At 34.5% G+C, this 15,689-nt stretch overlaps 1 non-coding gene across 1 annotated transcript; it reads left to right on the plus strand.

The window, feature by feature from the left end:
* Positions 1-7,323: 7,323 nt before the first annotated feature.
* On the plus strand, positions 7,324-7,395 carry TRNAP-CGG. The gene has a single exon. It is a non-coding gene; the product is annotated as a tRNA-Pro (tRNA).
* The last annotated feature ends 8,294 nt before the right edge of the window (positions 7,396-15,689 follow it).

Raw genomic sequence — 15,689 nt, forward strand, 5'->3', positions numbered from 1 at the left:
TTCAAGTTACAAACGTGGACAATTGAGTTAGTCTGCATCCATAGGACCAATTTCAAATCTTGAGGTGCAAAAAATACGAGGACATTTGTTCTAGTGTTATGATTCTCGCTTTGGGTGCAAAAGCTCTTGAGTTCAATTCCTAAAAGGCCCCACAACTAAGAAATTGATGGAAATTATTTTTTAGAAATCATTGCTTCATTTGCTTCATTGACACGTTCCAAGGATGACGGGAGAGGGCTTTTGAATAAATGAACTTGAACATTTATACTCTTCCAAGAGAAAGCATTAACAAATTCCTTAAACTTTCTCCCTTAGTGAGCTACTACTAAAAATTCTCCTAAATAACTAATAATTTTTCTAAACTTAGAGAGAGCATTAACAATTTATGTAACGACCGGGCTGACGCGATGACTCTAAAAGGCGGGTACATTTTTCCTTCTTGATAAAACCATTAAAATTTAAAACATAATTTACATTATACCAAAATAGTGTGCGCACATTAATAATTTAAAATACAACATAATAGTTAAAAGACAGAATAAGGAACATACGCAAAACATTTTAAAACAAAAGGGTTGAGGATGACGGGTGAGGTTAGTCTATGGCACTTGCTCCAGAGTCCGCTCCTGACCTCGACCAGCTCCTTATTACCTGGGAAAAAATGGAGAATAATGAATGTACAAAACTCAGTAAGTAGCCTACTTGTAATCTCTTAATCATATCCTTGATATGCTAGGGTACCACATTCTTTGTTCTTGCTTGTTCTTGATCTTGTTCTTGTTGTAAGTACTTAGGCCCCTCTAATTCTTGTTCTTGACTTAGAGTTCTTATCTTGATCTTTCTTGAGGACCTTGGTCCTTGAATCCTAAAACCTTGGTTTTCCTTTAAGGGCCTTAATACTATGGTTTTTGGTTCTTGGTCCTTTGCTCCTGGTTCTTGTCCTTAGAACTTGGATCTTGATCTTTATTCTAGTCCTTGATCTTTCTCTTATTCTTAGTACTTTCTTGGTTCTTGTTCTGTTCTTGATTCGTTCTCCAAGACACTCCCCCTAGGATTTACGACACTAGGCATGCACCTGAAAATCTTGTGTCCAAGGCTTCATGCGTTCCAAGCGACACAGCCTTAATCTACGTCCAAGGCTTCATGCATTCCAAGTGACACAGCCTTAACCTACGTCCAAGGCTTCATGCGTTCCAAGCGACGTAGTCTTACCGCATCTTAGGGCTTGCCCTTCGATACGGTCTGTTTAACCTATGCCCAAGGCTTCATGCGTTCCAAGCGGTATAGTCTGAAAATCTACATCCAAGGCTTCTTATGTTCCAAGCGATGTAGTCTTAATACTGCATCAAAGACTTGCCCTATAATACAGTCTGCTTAACCTATGCCCAAGGCTTCATACGTTCCAAGTAGCGTAGTCTAAGTCATGAGTATGCTGTACCGTAGGAGGTCTTAGAAGGTTCTTGATTTGTGGCTAAGGTAACATACTTTGTTCTTGTTTCTCCATGACCTTAGACTACTCCCCTTGATAGACCATAAAGACCACTTTCTCGGTGCATACTTGAACATGGCATCCTGCAAGTCTGCAAGGCATCTCTTCTAGATGAGGAAAACTTGAGGCATGACATCTTGCAAAGGAAACATAGTGTAGGGCATCCCACCTAGAAGAGGAATTCTTGAGCACCGCTTGGTGGGAGGTCATGGGTCACTTTGGACATGACTAGAGTATTACCTAGCATTCTTGAGTTTCTTGGTTTGGGAACCTTGGTCTTTTGTCCTTGAGTGGTACTTACTTCAATCAAGTTGAAACCTCAAAATTATCGTCATTTCCTTCATATTGACCTTATAAGAAGTAGCAAATCCTTCGGAGCACGTACAGACCTTGAATTTCCATTAGTCTTAGGGACATTTTGGTCATTTTACTCATAATTCTTGGTTTTACTACTTAACGTGTTCCAATGGCTTTTAAACTTCGCCAAATCATCAAACATCATAAAATACGATCTAATTTGGGGTTTCATAGCATTTTGAGGTCATCTAGTTCATGAACGGTAGGTAGATATCCTTAGGGGGCATTATGGTCATTCTGCACCATTTCTTGGTTTGCCTATTTATCCTTATCCAATGACTACCAAACTTCATATATAACCTCAACATGTTATAGTATGCTCAGCATTAAAATTTTATAGGCAGCAAAGTTCATCTAGTGAGTTATTCTAACGTTACCTAATTATCAAGCAATTTGATCGTTTTAGGGTCTTAACTCGCGGTTATTTGAGTTTTTATTTCATCTAACCCGAGTTCATACTTGGTTTAGGGTTCATATGAAAATCCAAGCAATTCTTACAAGTATTTATTAATAAAAAGTCCAAGGTGGCTACTTACCTCATTGTTGACGTTCGGGACCTCCGTTCTTGAGCTTCCCGTTGTCGAATTACCTCAACTTTTCTTTAACAGACTCCTTATCGTGTCTAGTCTCTGGAACCATAAGGTTTTTCATGAGATCTGGTCTGGAAGAGGGTTAAAATTGAGAAAACCCGAGGGAAGGTCGAGTTTTGGGTTGACATGGCCGGTTCAACCGGCCACGTCATCGTCTTCTTCCTCCAGATAGGAAGAAGACACGTGTGACCGTTCGCGCCGCCGTCTGAAACTCGTCTTCCCCAGCTCCTATCACGTCGTTTCTTCCCTCAATTCCTTCATAAAACTTAATGAGGATGTTACAAGGAAGAGCTAGGGATTGATTTCATACCTTTTTATGGATCGTAGCCTAAGATATTTGCTTCCAAAATTCGTCCAAAATATGATTTCTCGCCGGAGTAAAAACAGAGGATTTCTTATTGGGTAGCTGATTCTAGGGGTTTTCGAGGCTCGATTTCTCATGAAACCTTTTCCTTATTGTTTCCTCAAGCTAAAGAAATTAGTTTGGAGGAATGGCTTTGAGTATGGGACCTTAATTTCAAGGAATCACTCTCGGTTTGCAAGTTACCCAACACCTTCGATTTTCGATCTCTTTGGTATCTTGTTCTACGATGTTTAAATTCTTGATTCCTTCAGCAAAGCTACTCGACTTCTTCCTATGAAGCTAAAGGAATCCTTAATTTGAAGGAAAAGAGGCCGTAGATAGGAATTCGACACTTACCCCCAATATGAACCCAAAACAAATGTTCTTCAATTGGGAACGTTCTTGAGGTTATTTCTCTTCGTGATCTGCTGTGGAAACATTCTCTATTGGTGCAGAAACCTATTGGGGTCGTCCTTGCTTAATCCTCATAATTTCCTTCTTTGGATCCTTTAGGTCTTGCATAGGTAGCTTTCCTTCATTTTTTGGTGTTACAAATTTGTTAAACTTTCTCCCCTAGTGAGCTGCTACTAAAAATTCTCCTAAATAACTAATAATTTTTCTAAACTTATTCAAGTTAATAACTAGTGACAATTATCCTAAAATTGCTCACAAGTGCGAGTGTTAGGTAGAAGGATTTTTCTATGTAGTCGCAATTATTTTTATTTTGTAGACCTTAGATTAGATCAAGAGATTGTTTTATTTTTCTTATTTATTTAAAAGTTCACTTTATTGTTTTTTAAAAAAGATTTTAGTACAAACATTTAGTTCCATAACCCCATTTATGAAGTATTTTAAATGAACATTTTCGCACATAACTCAACAACTTTGATATTACGGACCGGTCAATGACATAAAACTAACTAGTTAAAGTAAATTAGAAGGTCGGGAATGCATCATATAGGATCCAATTCCTCTCATAGATGTAGGCTAGCCCTATTTTCCACGTTAGTAATTTGAAGCTTACTATCCCGACCAGTAAGATACATCATATAGGTTATGGGTTTCATAACTTCATAATTGGGCCATAGTACCGTGGTTCTGGATTATTGTCTTCATAACTTGGTTCTTGATCCTGTTTTATTTCTTGATAATAGTGTTGGTCCATACTCCTTTCTAAGTTTCACTATCATGATTATTGGTCAATTAATCTTTTAAATATGATTCCTAATCATATTTCATACCTCTTAATTGACTCCTACAATAATACTTTAATACATGATCCATGTGTTACTTGTTAGTGTGAATTCTTATCATGATCTACCCTGAGGGCCTTGGTCCTCGAATTCTGAGGTCTAAGCTTTTGCTCTGATCTAAGGGCCTTAGTACTGAGGTTCTTGTCTTCGTAACTTTTATTTTCATCACTTGAATCTTGATCCATGTTCTATTTCTTGATTGTTGTCTTGGTCGGTACTCATTTCTAAGTTTAGCTATCATGATTATTGGTCAATTAGGCTTTTAAGTATGACTTCTAATCATATTCTATTCATCTTAATCGACTCATACAAATAATACTTTAATACTTGATCCATCAACTTACTTATTAGCGTGAATTCTTATTATGATTTATCGTCAAGACCTTTGTCCTTGGATTCTGAGGTCTAAGCCATGGTTCTGATCTAAGGGCCTTAGTAGGGTGGTTTTGGGTTTTTGTCTTCGTAACTTGATCTTGATCCATGTTCTATTTTTTGATTGTTGTCTTGGTTCGTACTCATTTCTAAGATTAGCTAGGATTATTGGTCAATTAGGATTTTATATGTGATTTCTAATCATTTTCCATTATCTTGATCGATTCTTACAAATAATACTTTAATACTTGATTCACAGGCCTTAGTACTGTGGTTTTGGGTTCTTGTCTTCATAACTTTGATCTTGAACCATGTTCGATTTTTTTTATTGTTGTCTTTGTCTTGGTTACTTTCTTTGTTCTTGTTCTATTTTTGTTTTGTTCTCAAAGATACTCCCCTCGGGATTTTACAATATTAGTCATGAACTTGAGAACTTATGTCCAAGGTTTCATACATTCCAAGCGACATAGATTAACCCACGTCCAAGGCTTCATGTCTTCCAAGTGACGTAATCTGAACCCGCATCCAGGGCTCCATGTGTTCCTTGCCATATGGTTCAAAAACCTATGCTTATGGCTTCATGCGTTCCAAGTGGCATAGTCTGAATACTTACACTCAAGGCTTCTTACATTCAAAGCAACGTAGTCTGAAAACCTACATCCAAGGCTTCTTACGTTCCAAGCGACGTAGTCTAGTCCCGAATCCAGGACTTCATACATTTCCAACGATACGACCTTAATACCTATGTCCAAGGATTCGTACATTCCAACTGGGCTTTATATGTTCCAAGAAGCGTAGTCTGAAAACCTACATCTAAGGCTTCTTACATTCCAAGTGATGTAGTTTGAGTCATGAACATACTGTACCGTGAGAGGTCTAGGAGTTCATTATTTAGTTGGACATTTTAACATTACTTAAATCTCGAGCAGATCGGTTCAAGGTCTAAACTCATGGTTCTTTGTACTTTTGTTTCATATTTCCTTCATTCATACTTAGTTAAAGGTTCCAGGTAATTCCTACAAGTATTTCTTAAGAAAAGTCTAAGATGACTACTTACCTCGTAGTCGATGTTTGGGACCTTCGTTTTCGAGCTTCCATTAATCAAATTACTTAAAATTTTCTTTGACCGAATATTAGAGTGTCTAGTTTTCAAAACCATAAAGTTTTTCATGAGAACAGGTCTAGAAATGAGTTAAAATTCAGAAAAATTAAGGAAGGGTTGAGGTTCAATTGGACATGGCGGTTTAGTAGAACCGGCCACTTCATCATTTTCTTCCATTGGAAGGAAGAAGACGTGCGCGATCATTAGCGCCACCGTCTAAAAACTTGATCCTCCATCTCCATTCACGACATTTGTCCCCTCTAGTTTTTCATGAAACTTAAAGACGGTGTTAAGAGGAAGAGCTAGGGATTGTTTTCATACCTTATCATGGATTGTAGCCTAAGTTAGTTAGCTCCAAAGTTTATTGGAAATTGTTTTCCTCACCGAAGCTCAACCCAGACAAATCTTATTGGGCAGTTGTTTATAGATATTTTCAAGGCCGGATTTCATCATTAAACCTCTTCCTTATCCTTCCCTCTAGCTAAAGAAATTTTGTTGGAGGAAGGTCTTTTAGTGTGTGCCCTTAATTTTGGAAATTCCTTCTAAGTCTGCAACTCATCGAAAATGCATAGGATCGACTTCTTAGGCAGCTTGATCTAGGACGTTTAGCTCTCGATTTTTTCATCAAAGTTACTCATCTCAATCCTCTCAAGCTAAAAGAATGCTTAATTTTAAGAAAAATGGAGCATATATGGGAATTCAATCTTTTCCCCCAATTTGAATCTGAAAACGACATTATTGAATTGGACACGCTTCGGGACTTGTTAGCCTTTGTGGTCTTCTATGGAATTACTCCTTGTAGAAATCGGTTTCTTTAATATGAATTTTATATAGAAGTGGAGAAAATACAAATAATTTGAGTAATAATGTTTTTTTTTTTTTTTAGATGTAATGCTTTTAACTTTTGATATCTTCTTTACTTGTGTACACGGGATGTATGGCTCAAGTGAAACTATCAAATTAAAATTTACTATAGAAAATAATTTCATCTGTTTTTTCCTCGGTCTAAATATAAAAGATATAATAATAATATTTGCATAAAGATTTCATTAACGTCTTATTTCTTTAATTATAATGATTAATGATAAATAAGTACAATTAATTTTATTAATAATTTCTATGAAAATCAAATAAAATAAATGAAATAATGATGATATGTTGAATACACCATTGAATATATAATCTATAACAAGGGCATTTAGTCTGATAGTATGATTTTCGCTTTGCTTTGGATTGGAGAGGTTTTGAGTTCAATTCTTAAAATATTCCTTATTATAAAATGTCCAAATAATTAAAATTGAATCAATCCACCCAAAATTTTTACTTGTTTTTTTAATCTTTGTTAGGCGGTTTGTTTTTATTTGTATTTACAACAATTAAATATTACATGCCTTGCTATGCATGCAAACTTTGAATGAATTTTTTTTTTTAATATCATTGTCTTTCAAAGTAGTTCATCATCTAAAAGTAGGATAAAATATTTTTAGCCCCTAAAAAATCATATAAGTGGAAGCTAAATATAAGACACGTTCATAGGGTATTTTGGTAGCAATATGATTCTCGTTTAGGGTGTAAGAGATCCCAAATTCTATTATATAAGCGAAAATGTTAGAACTCAAATAACACTTCACTCATATTAATGTAGTGATAAGGTCTCAATAATAATTATTTATTTGAAAACTAAGTTTATAAATACTAATGGACAATGTGAAATTAATGTAGCTAGGTTCTAAAGTATAGAACACGTGGATAAATTTCAAATCTTGAGTTGCAGAAAATACATGGACTAGTAGCTAAAAATGATAGATCCATTTCAAGGGCATTTGGTCTAGTGGTATGATTCTCGCTTCGGGTGCGAGAGGTCTCGAGTTCAATTCTCGAAATGCCCCTATAAAAGCTTGTATCTGTATTCAATTTATTTATTCTTGTCTTAATAAATTAAAATGACATAAGTCTTAGTATAGTACTTGTGGTTTTTGGGTGTGGTGATACTTCATACTTATGTCTTCATAACTTGGTTCTACTTTGTAGAGTACTTGTAGTGGTTCTCGATTTTTTTTTTAGTACCCGTTGTTCTAGGTTCTTGTCTCCATAACTCTTGTTTTCACAACTTGAATCTTGATCCATGTTCTATATCTTGATTACTTTGTCTTGGTCGGTATTCATTACTAAGTTTAGCTATCATGATTATTGATTAATTAGGCTTTTTTAGCATGATTTCTAATCATATTTCAATAATCTTAATCGACTCATACAAATACTACTTTAATACTTGATCCATATGGTTACTTACTTGTTAGCGTGAATTCTTATCATGATCTACCATGAGAAAATTTGCCCTTGGATTCTGAGGTCTAAGCTTTGGTTCTGATCTAAGGGCCTTAGTAACGTTGTTTTGGGTTCTTGTCTTCATAACTTGGATCTTGATCCATTCTATTTCTTGAATGTTGTCTTGGTCTTGGTTACTTTCTTTGTTCTTATTCTATTCTTATTTTTTTCTCCAAGATACTCCCCTTAGGATTTTACAGTACTAGTCATGAACTTGATAACCTGTGTCCAAGACTCCATAGGTTCCAAGCGACATATACTAACCCACATCCAATGCTTCATGTGTTCCAAGCAACATAATCTAAACCCGCATCCAAGGCTTCATATGCGTTCCTTGCTATATGATCTAAAAACCTATGCCTAGGTCTTCATGCGTTCCAAACGACATAATCTAAACCCGCATCCAAGGCTTCATATGTGTTCCTTGCTATATGATCTGAAAACCTATGCCTATATCTTCATGCGTTCCAAGTGGCATAGTCTGAATACCAACTCTTAAGGCTTCTTACATTCTAAGTAGCGTAGTCTGAAAACCTACATCAAAGGCTTCTTACGTATCAAGTGATGTAGTTTGATCTTGCATCCAAAATTTTATGCGTTCCTTGCCATACGACCTTAATACCTATGTCGAAGACTTTATACGTTCCAAGCGACATAGTCTGAATTACTACGCTCAAGGCTTCATAACATATTTTATACACATCTAGCATACGACACGTGCAGACCCACGAGGCACGTGTCATCATAAAACATCAACTTTTAACCGAAACGATAGTACTATTTTAGTTTTCTTATTGTTCTTTTTCCAAGATTTCGTAACTTTACGTCTCTGTCTACTTCTCTTTCACACCCCAGGCAACGAAGGTATTCCTATGCTTTGAAACAAAAATAATTCCTCTTCATCGGCGATAAGGTTACACTAGATATCACAAGGAAATGTGTCGTTTGGTTTACCGTGGTGAGCCTCGAGTCCTTGGATGTCGTTTCTGCCATGTGGTTTGCCCGTTGCAACGTTGTGTCCAATCTTGTTATCTCGTTGGCATCGCGCAGAGGAGAGGGTTCTTCCGTTGGATATCCCTGTGATCTATTGTTCTCAAATGGTAGGATTGAGTTGGTGGGAGCATCGAGGGAGCATACCTTCCTGGTTCGGTTGAAGATGCAAATTTCTGACACCTCGCTCGAATTCTTGCTTCTATTGGTGATTGTAATTTTTCTTTTGTAACCGTTACACGTACAGTACAATACATTGTCGGCTCTAGTATAAACTTTTTAGGTGTCATAGTTTAAATTATTTTTAATTATTTTTAGTTAATTTAAATTATTTTATGAAAAATTAGGTTTAATTAGTTCCAGAGTCAAATTAAAGTATTTTATGCCAAATTAGGTGAGTAAATTTTGGAACTCCATTAAATTATAGAGCAACTTTAAACTAGTATAAAGGGGTTCGTAGTAGCTTCAGCCTAGGCCAACCAAGTAGGTGGCCATACTATCGACAAAATTAGAAGTTTATGTTTGTATGATGATACGTGTCTCGTGGTTTTGCACATGTCATATACTTGATGTGTGAAATGTTTATTAAATGGTATGACTATGATATGATATGTTAATAATATGACCCACGTTATGATATGATGTGCTGATGATATGCTACATGTTACAGTGTGATACGTTTGACGATATAATACATGTGGTAATATGCTTTATGATATGTTGAAAAACATATTATGTGCATGATATGACATAATATGATGTAAGATGAATGAGACACAGTAAATATGTTTTGATACAGTATTCAACTCCTAAACATGTTTTAAATGCTATGTTATAAAATGATATGAAAAATGTTGGGATCTCATGCATCGGGAAATTTTTCTATTTACGATGAGTATGAATGCGTACATTACGAAAAGGAAAATGATTGTTATGTTTATCATAATATTACGACCGTCCCTATTCCTACCGGTTGTCCAACAAAAGCACCAGAGAATGCTAGAAGTCAAAAGTTATAAAGAAGTCATTCTCATAAAGTTGTCCAAGGATAATCTTCTCCACTAACATATAGTTATATATATATATATATATATATATATATTTTTAAATTTTAGAAAAAGGAGAAGATAGAAGTCAAAACTTCCACCCCAATAATAAAAAAGGATGTAATTTTGGAATAAAATTAAAGACTCCACTTAAATAAAAATGTTATTAATGACACGTATGAATAAATGTATTATGTGGCCTAATTATGTATCATTTTCATAGAATAACATGTATGTTGTTATGTCTACGAGGCATCACTAAGCCAGGTATGATGATAGTAAAAGAAATGCCATGTATATACATGTATGTTTGAGGTGGATTATATCGTGAAAATGCTGAAAATATGATGTGCATCATAGCCATGTGTTATAATTTTAAATTATGAGACCTCATGCATATTGTATGTCACGAGTATGAGATACTTCCCTACTATGTTTTTGTACATACGTATACATCATAGTATGATAGAAGCTCATTTCTTTTTGTTGGTTTCTGACAATGTAAGTGTGTGCTAGTTCGTAGTCTGGCTTAGGAGTATGTATGTGAGCCTCGCTTAGTGAGTTCACGCGCGCGTACTTCCCTAATATGTTTTTTTATTTTTAATTTTTTGAAATTTGATTAAAAGTTAGAAATATTTTAAACATACAAGACTGGAAATAATCCTTAATCATGTTGGTTAAAACTCATTAAGATATGCTTTGCTTATATATTATAAAGGATTGAGATTGTTTGATTTAATGTAATTCAAATGCATCAAGAGATTCTTGAGGTTGGGAAGGGTATTTGTGTCTATCACCATGAGTTTATAAACCCTTCCAACTTATCTAACTCATTAAAAAAAATACAAAAAATGAACTCAATTAAACGAGAAGAACCTAAATAAATTAATTAAGTAACTCAGATCGTTATATAAGATCAAGTATTTCTTAGAGTTCAGATCGATCTAGCACAAAGTATAAAAATAATAATAATAATAGTATGATCAAAGATTAGGGTTAGTAAGTTACCTTTACGAAGGCTTGTTCTATGAAATGGCGCTTGTAAATGAAAAGTTTGGTGTGAGGAATGAAGCCTGGTCCGAGATCCAAAACCGAAACCCTAAATGAACTCGACAAGAATTCTAAGAAATTGTTGTTCTATCCCACCTTTGATAACTTTCTGTATATGCCCAATAACAAAAAACACAGTAGCTACAAATATAAAGCATGAATCAAAATTTCCGATCGAGAAGCCTTAGAGCAGGCTTAAGATTACGAGATCCCACGCATGTTTTGATTTCCCTATCTCTCTTCCTTCCCCCTAAAAACAAAACTTCTTCACTCTCTTTCTCTCTTTTTCGATTCAACTACGAACGAAGCTAAGAACGAAACATAAAAGAAAATTCAGAGGATCGTTCGACAGATCAGAGTCGAGAAGGATCTTAGATCAAACTTCATTCCAAACACCATCTTTTCTTTCTTTTCTCATGATTTGAGCAATCAAAGAAGATGAGGGAGTGATATAATGAGGGAAGATGATGGGTAGGAGAGAGAAGAATAAAGAAGAAGAAGAAGACTGAAAAAGCTGGTGGGTTGAAATTGTGTTCTTGTAATTAGGTTATAGAGTTAGTGGGTCTGAAAAAGAAGAAAAAGAGTCCTATTTTGAATTATTTTAGGAGCTCAATCAATTGTGAACTTGTCGTGGTTGTTGTCGGTTTTGATGCTCCACTTTCTTTACATAAAGCTACACCAATCTCAGACCCAACAAAAAAAAGTTAGAGGGACCAATTTTATTTTTAAAATAAGCTCACTCTATTTAGTGTCTGATCAATATATAGAGACACTGACCATCCTACGCGTGCATAATTGATCGATTCTAAGAAATCTCGACAAAAATAACGCTATGAGGTCCATCACGACTAATTACTTGGTTCAATGATCTTGTTTAATGATACATATCAATTATACAAACTACAAAGTCATATTTGTGCATACATATCCAACAACAAAGTCTCGTATCTTATTGATTTCTTGTCTGACATTTAATATGTCTTGTCTCATATCCAACGTCAAGTTTACTTGAATGTCTAGAGTATGATATTCGGCTTTAGGTGATTGATAGAAATATCTCCCTAATAAGTATGCATGAACGATTAGAATACATTTTCTATGTTTTAGGTGATCAATAAGAATATCTCCCTTACAAAACATACATGAATAAATTATGTTATGACTAGGGCACTAGTCTCAATAGACCAAGGACAATACGTTTTCAATAGACCTAACACCTTAGGTGAGTAGAACGATTAGAATATATTTCCTGTGCTCTAGGTGATCAACAAGGAGTTTTAAATATTTAATTCCGTATAAGAGCATAGATTATGATGACGGTAGCAACTTTAAGTTAGTAGAAATCTAGGGTCGTTACATCGTAAATGGTTTAGCATGGACATGAGAGTCCAATGCTCAAGAGAACCCAAATGGATGGACGTTTGGGATGTTTCGATGAGACTATCGACACATGAGTCAGTTCTCAACTGATGTGTTCGAGCAAACCAAGATGGTTGGCGTGACATATTTCTTTTGTAAAGAGTTATATGGTAAATTATGTCATTAATAACTATTTTAATCTTCTATATAGTTAAATGGATAATTCAAATAATAATTTATATATTTCATCTAAACGAAAAAAAACTCTATAAACAACTAAGAGGATATTTTCGTAATTCAACTTTTGAAATAATTTAGCAAAAAATATTAAAAAAAAACCAATAAAATGGATAAAAATTAATTTATAATTTCTTTTAATATCATTAATTTAACATAGAGTTGGCCTCGAACTCAGGGTTGCTTTATTTTACATTTATACTAATTATTTAAAGTTTACATTTCATTAATTAAATATTAAGATATTTTAATAATAAGCAGCCCATCCTGTGAAGCTTTTCCACCTTTTTCTTTTCTCTTTCATCCTTTACATGCCTTGATGTTTCACTTATAACCACATTTTAATTTTGTAATAACATTTTAGAAATATTAATATGGTGTTAAAACTTAGTCGGTTAATTCGAGCGTTGATATAGCTACTATTTAAGTTAACTTATTGTTAAAACGACTATGAATTAAGTTGGATGAAATTGTTTAATGCATGAATGAGGTGTCCAATGAGACCATATTTATATGTTATTATTTATGTTGTAATATCTGAATGAACTATGTAACTTTGTATTATATTTGATTGTGGTTGCTTTGTTGATCTGACCATGTTTATATCTTGCGAGACACCTTGATGTATATATGATAAATATGAATGAAATACCTATATATGTCTCATGAGGAATTTACGTCATGATTAGTATGTTACAATACCATCACTATCCCAATAGGTCAAGCTCAATAATTGTATGAGTCTATTCTCTATATATATTTTAGAAAAATGATTTAGGTATTTTATGAATAAAGATATGTAAGTATTTAAGGAAAATGATTTAGATATTTTAGGAATAAATTGTAGTCTGTCGTCTAAATACTCTCCACTGTAAGTAAAGCCACTAGGGTTTCCCACTGAGTTATCTACTCAACATAGTATGGATCCCATGCATGTTGTGTGTCCTACGATCATGAATTACTTTTCTTACATAACGTACACCATGATATTATTTGTTTCTTTTCGGTTAGTTTTCAGTAAATGAGCATGCGTCAACCGTGACCAAGGAACAATCATGAAAAGAGAAAACAGAGACTAAGGAACAATCATGAAAAAATTAGAACCCACCCGTTACCATACATATTGTATATGAATACATTTTCCATCCTCAACCGTGGAATCACCTACTAAATATTTTTAAATACTCATCGTATTACTATTCATTATTTTCTAGGTAAATTCCAAAGATCCACCATGATGACATGGGCTGAAGAGGCCATGTAACAAGTTTATTCCACATATTTTAGTCATGTTTTTATGGTTAGAGTTAAACTTTATTCCAACCTTTGAAACTATAAGAATTAATGATTAGAAATTGAAAAGTAAATTGTCATGAATCAATTTTTGAAACGTTGAAAATACGAACAGAAACTAATAGATCATGCAAATGAAAATACGTATAAACAGAAATCAACGTATAAAAATCCAGTTCAAAAACTTACAAAGCATGAGATGTTCAGTGTTGTTTATGAAAGAGGGAACGAGATTAGGATAAAAAATATATGTAGACAACATAGACACCCTAGATCGACACCTTGCTATGGCTGCAAAGCTTCAAAGCACACCCTCACCTCGATATGTGACATCATTCACTTCGAAAGGAACATGTAGAAAGAGGTGAGTATAAGAATACTTCATAAGTAACATACTTGTAGACTCTCTTCGCATCTTTAACTTAGTAGGAATCCACAAATTTTTCTTTACACTCTAGGAAGATAGAGCCTAATCTTTGATGTTGTCTGAGCATTTTGAGAGGCCTTAAAGATTTGAACCTCTCTCATCTGAATCTTACTTTTAAGGGCATGTATATATTCTATAATCATAGTCTTTATTGACTTAGGTAGATTTGCTTGGATGTTGTAGAGGTCTACTAGGTTACTAGGGTGGCTAGGCGGCTTAGACACAGACTCTAGGGTTCTTTGTAATTAACTCCTTAAGTCTACCTTAATCTAGGAGCACTATGGTCTGACCCTCTTATCGTCGTTCACAATCTTAAGGTGCTCAGTCTATTGTATGGGTCCGAACCTAGGTTATCGTCTAGCCAACCTACGTCTAATGCCCTTGTCTTATCTCATTGCTACTACTTACACTCTATAGTGAAACATACAATCAATCACCTGGATTTATCTTATGGGGAATCATACAAACAAGCATGCTCAATGGAGAGATAATGTCCATCAATCCCCCAAATCGAAGATCAAAAAATTATCATCCTCCTTTCTAGCATAGCTTAAAACTTGAAAGTAGTAAGCATGTCATAATCTCAACCTAGCAGGTTGGATCGGTTCAGCAGTTTGGGTATGTGGCTAGCATTGTAATGCGTTGCGAGTCTCACAATACGACCTTGTGTCCTTGCCATTAGCCGACTGCTCTCCTCCTCTTTGCATGACACATGTCATTGCCTGGTTCGTTTCCTTCACCTATGTTCAAACGCTTTGGAGAATTCCATTAATCTCAACAATTCCTTCCTATTTTATCTTCATAAAAATTGTAAAGTTTTTAATCCAACTTTACAAAGATATTCTCGTAATTTTAGAACAATCATGAGAGAAAATAAACATGTCCAAATATCGCCCAAAACTTTAAAAATTATAATCTTGTAGACTCTTGATGTTCACCAAAACACAGTTTTTCGATCCAAATCAACTTGAGTTAAAAAATCTTAAATCCATATCTACATTTCTTCTTTGATTCTTGATGGAATTGAGTGATTCAAAAGTCCAGAATAGATGTTCTTAACCTACCGAGCGAATTCTGACTTCAAATCGTCATTTGGAGCGAATTTCAACTTTCTCTCTAACTCTCTCTCAAGAACCCTAATCCCTCATTTTCTTTTTTTATCTCTTTTTCTTTTCCTTCTTTCTTACTCTTTCTTCTTCTTTAACATTATATTTAAGGATTATGCATAAACCTAATAAGAAATGCATATAAAAATGATCAATTTACCCTCCGGTTAATTTTGACCAATTTTAAAGTTTTCTTTTATATTTTGTTTGAGTTTCTAGAATTTTTCTAAGCATTTTTCGTTCTACGGTCTTCAAATTTAGTCTATAAGACCCTCGATAAAATTTCTAAAGTTTATCTCTAAAAGGAAAAATCGGGTATTTGGTTTCTTGTAGCGCTCGGGTGTTAC

This window comes from Cucurbita maxima, unplaced genomic scaffold (genome assembly GCF_002738345.1).
Source record: "Cucurbita maxima cultivar Rimu unplaced genomic scaffold, Cmax_1.0 Cma_Scf00005, whole genome shotgun sequence".
In the NCBI taxonomy this organism is placed as follows: domain Eukaryota; kingdom Viridiplantae; phylum Streptophyta; class Magnoliopsida; order Cucurbitales; family Cucurbitaceae; genus Cucurbita; species Cucurbita maxima.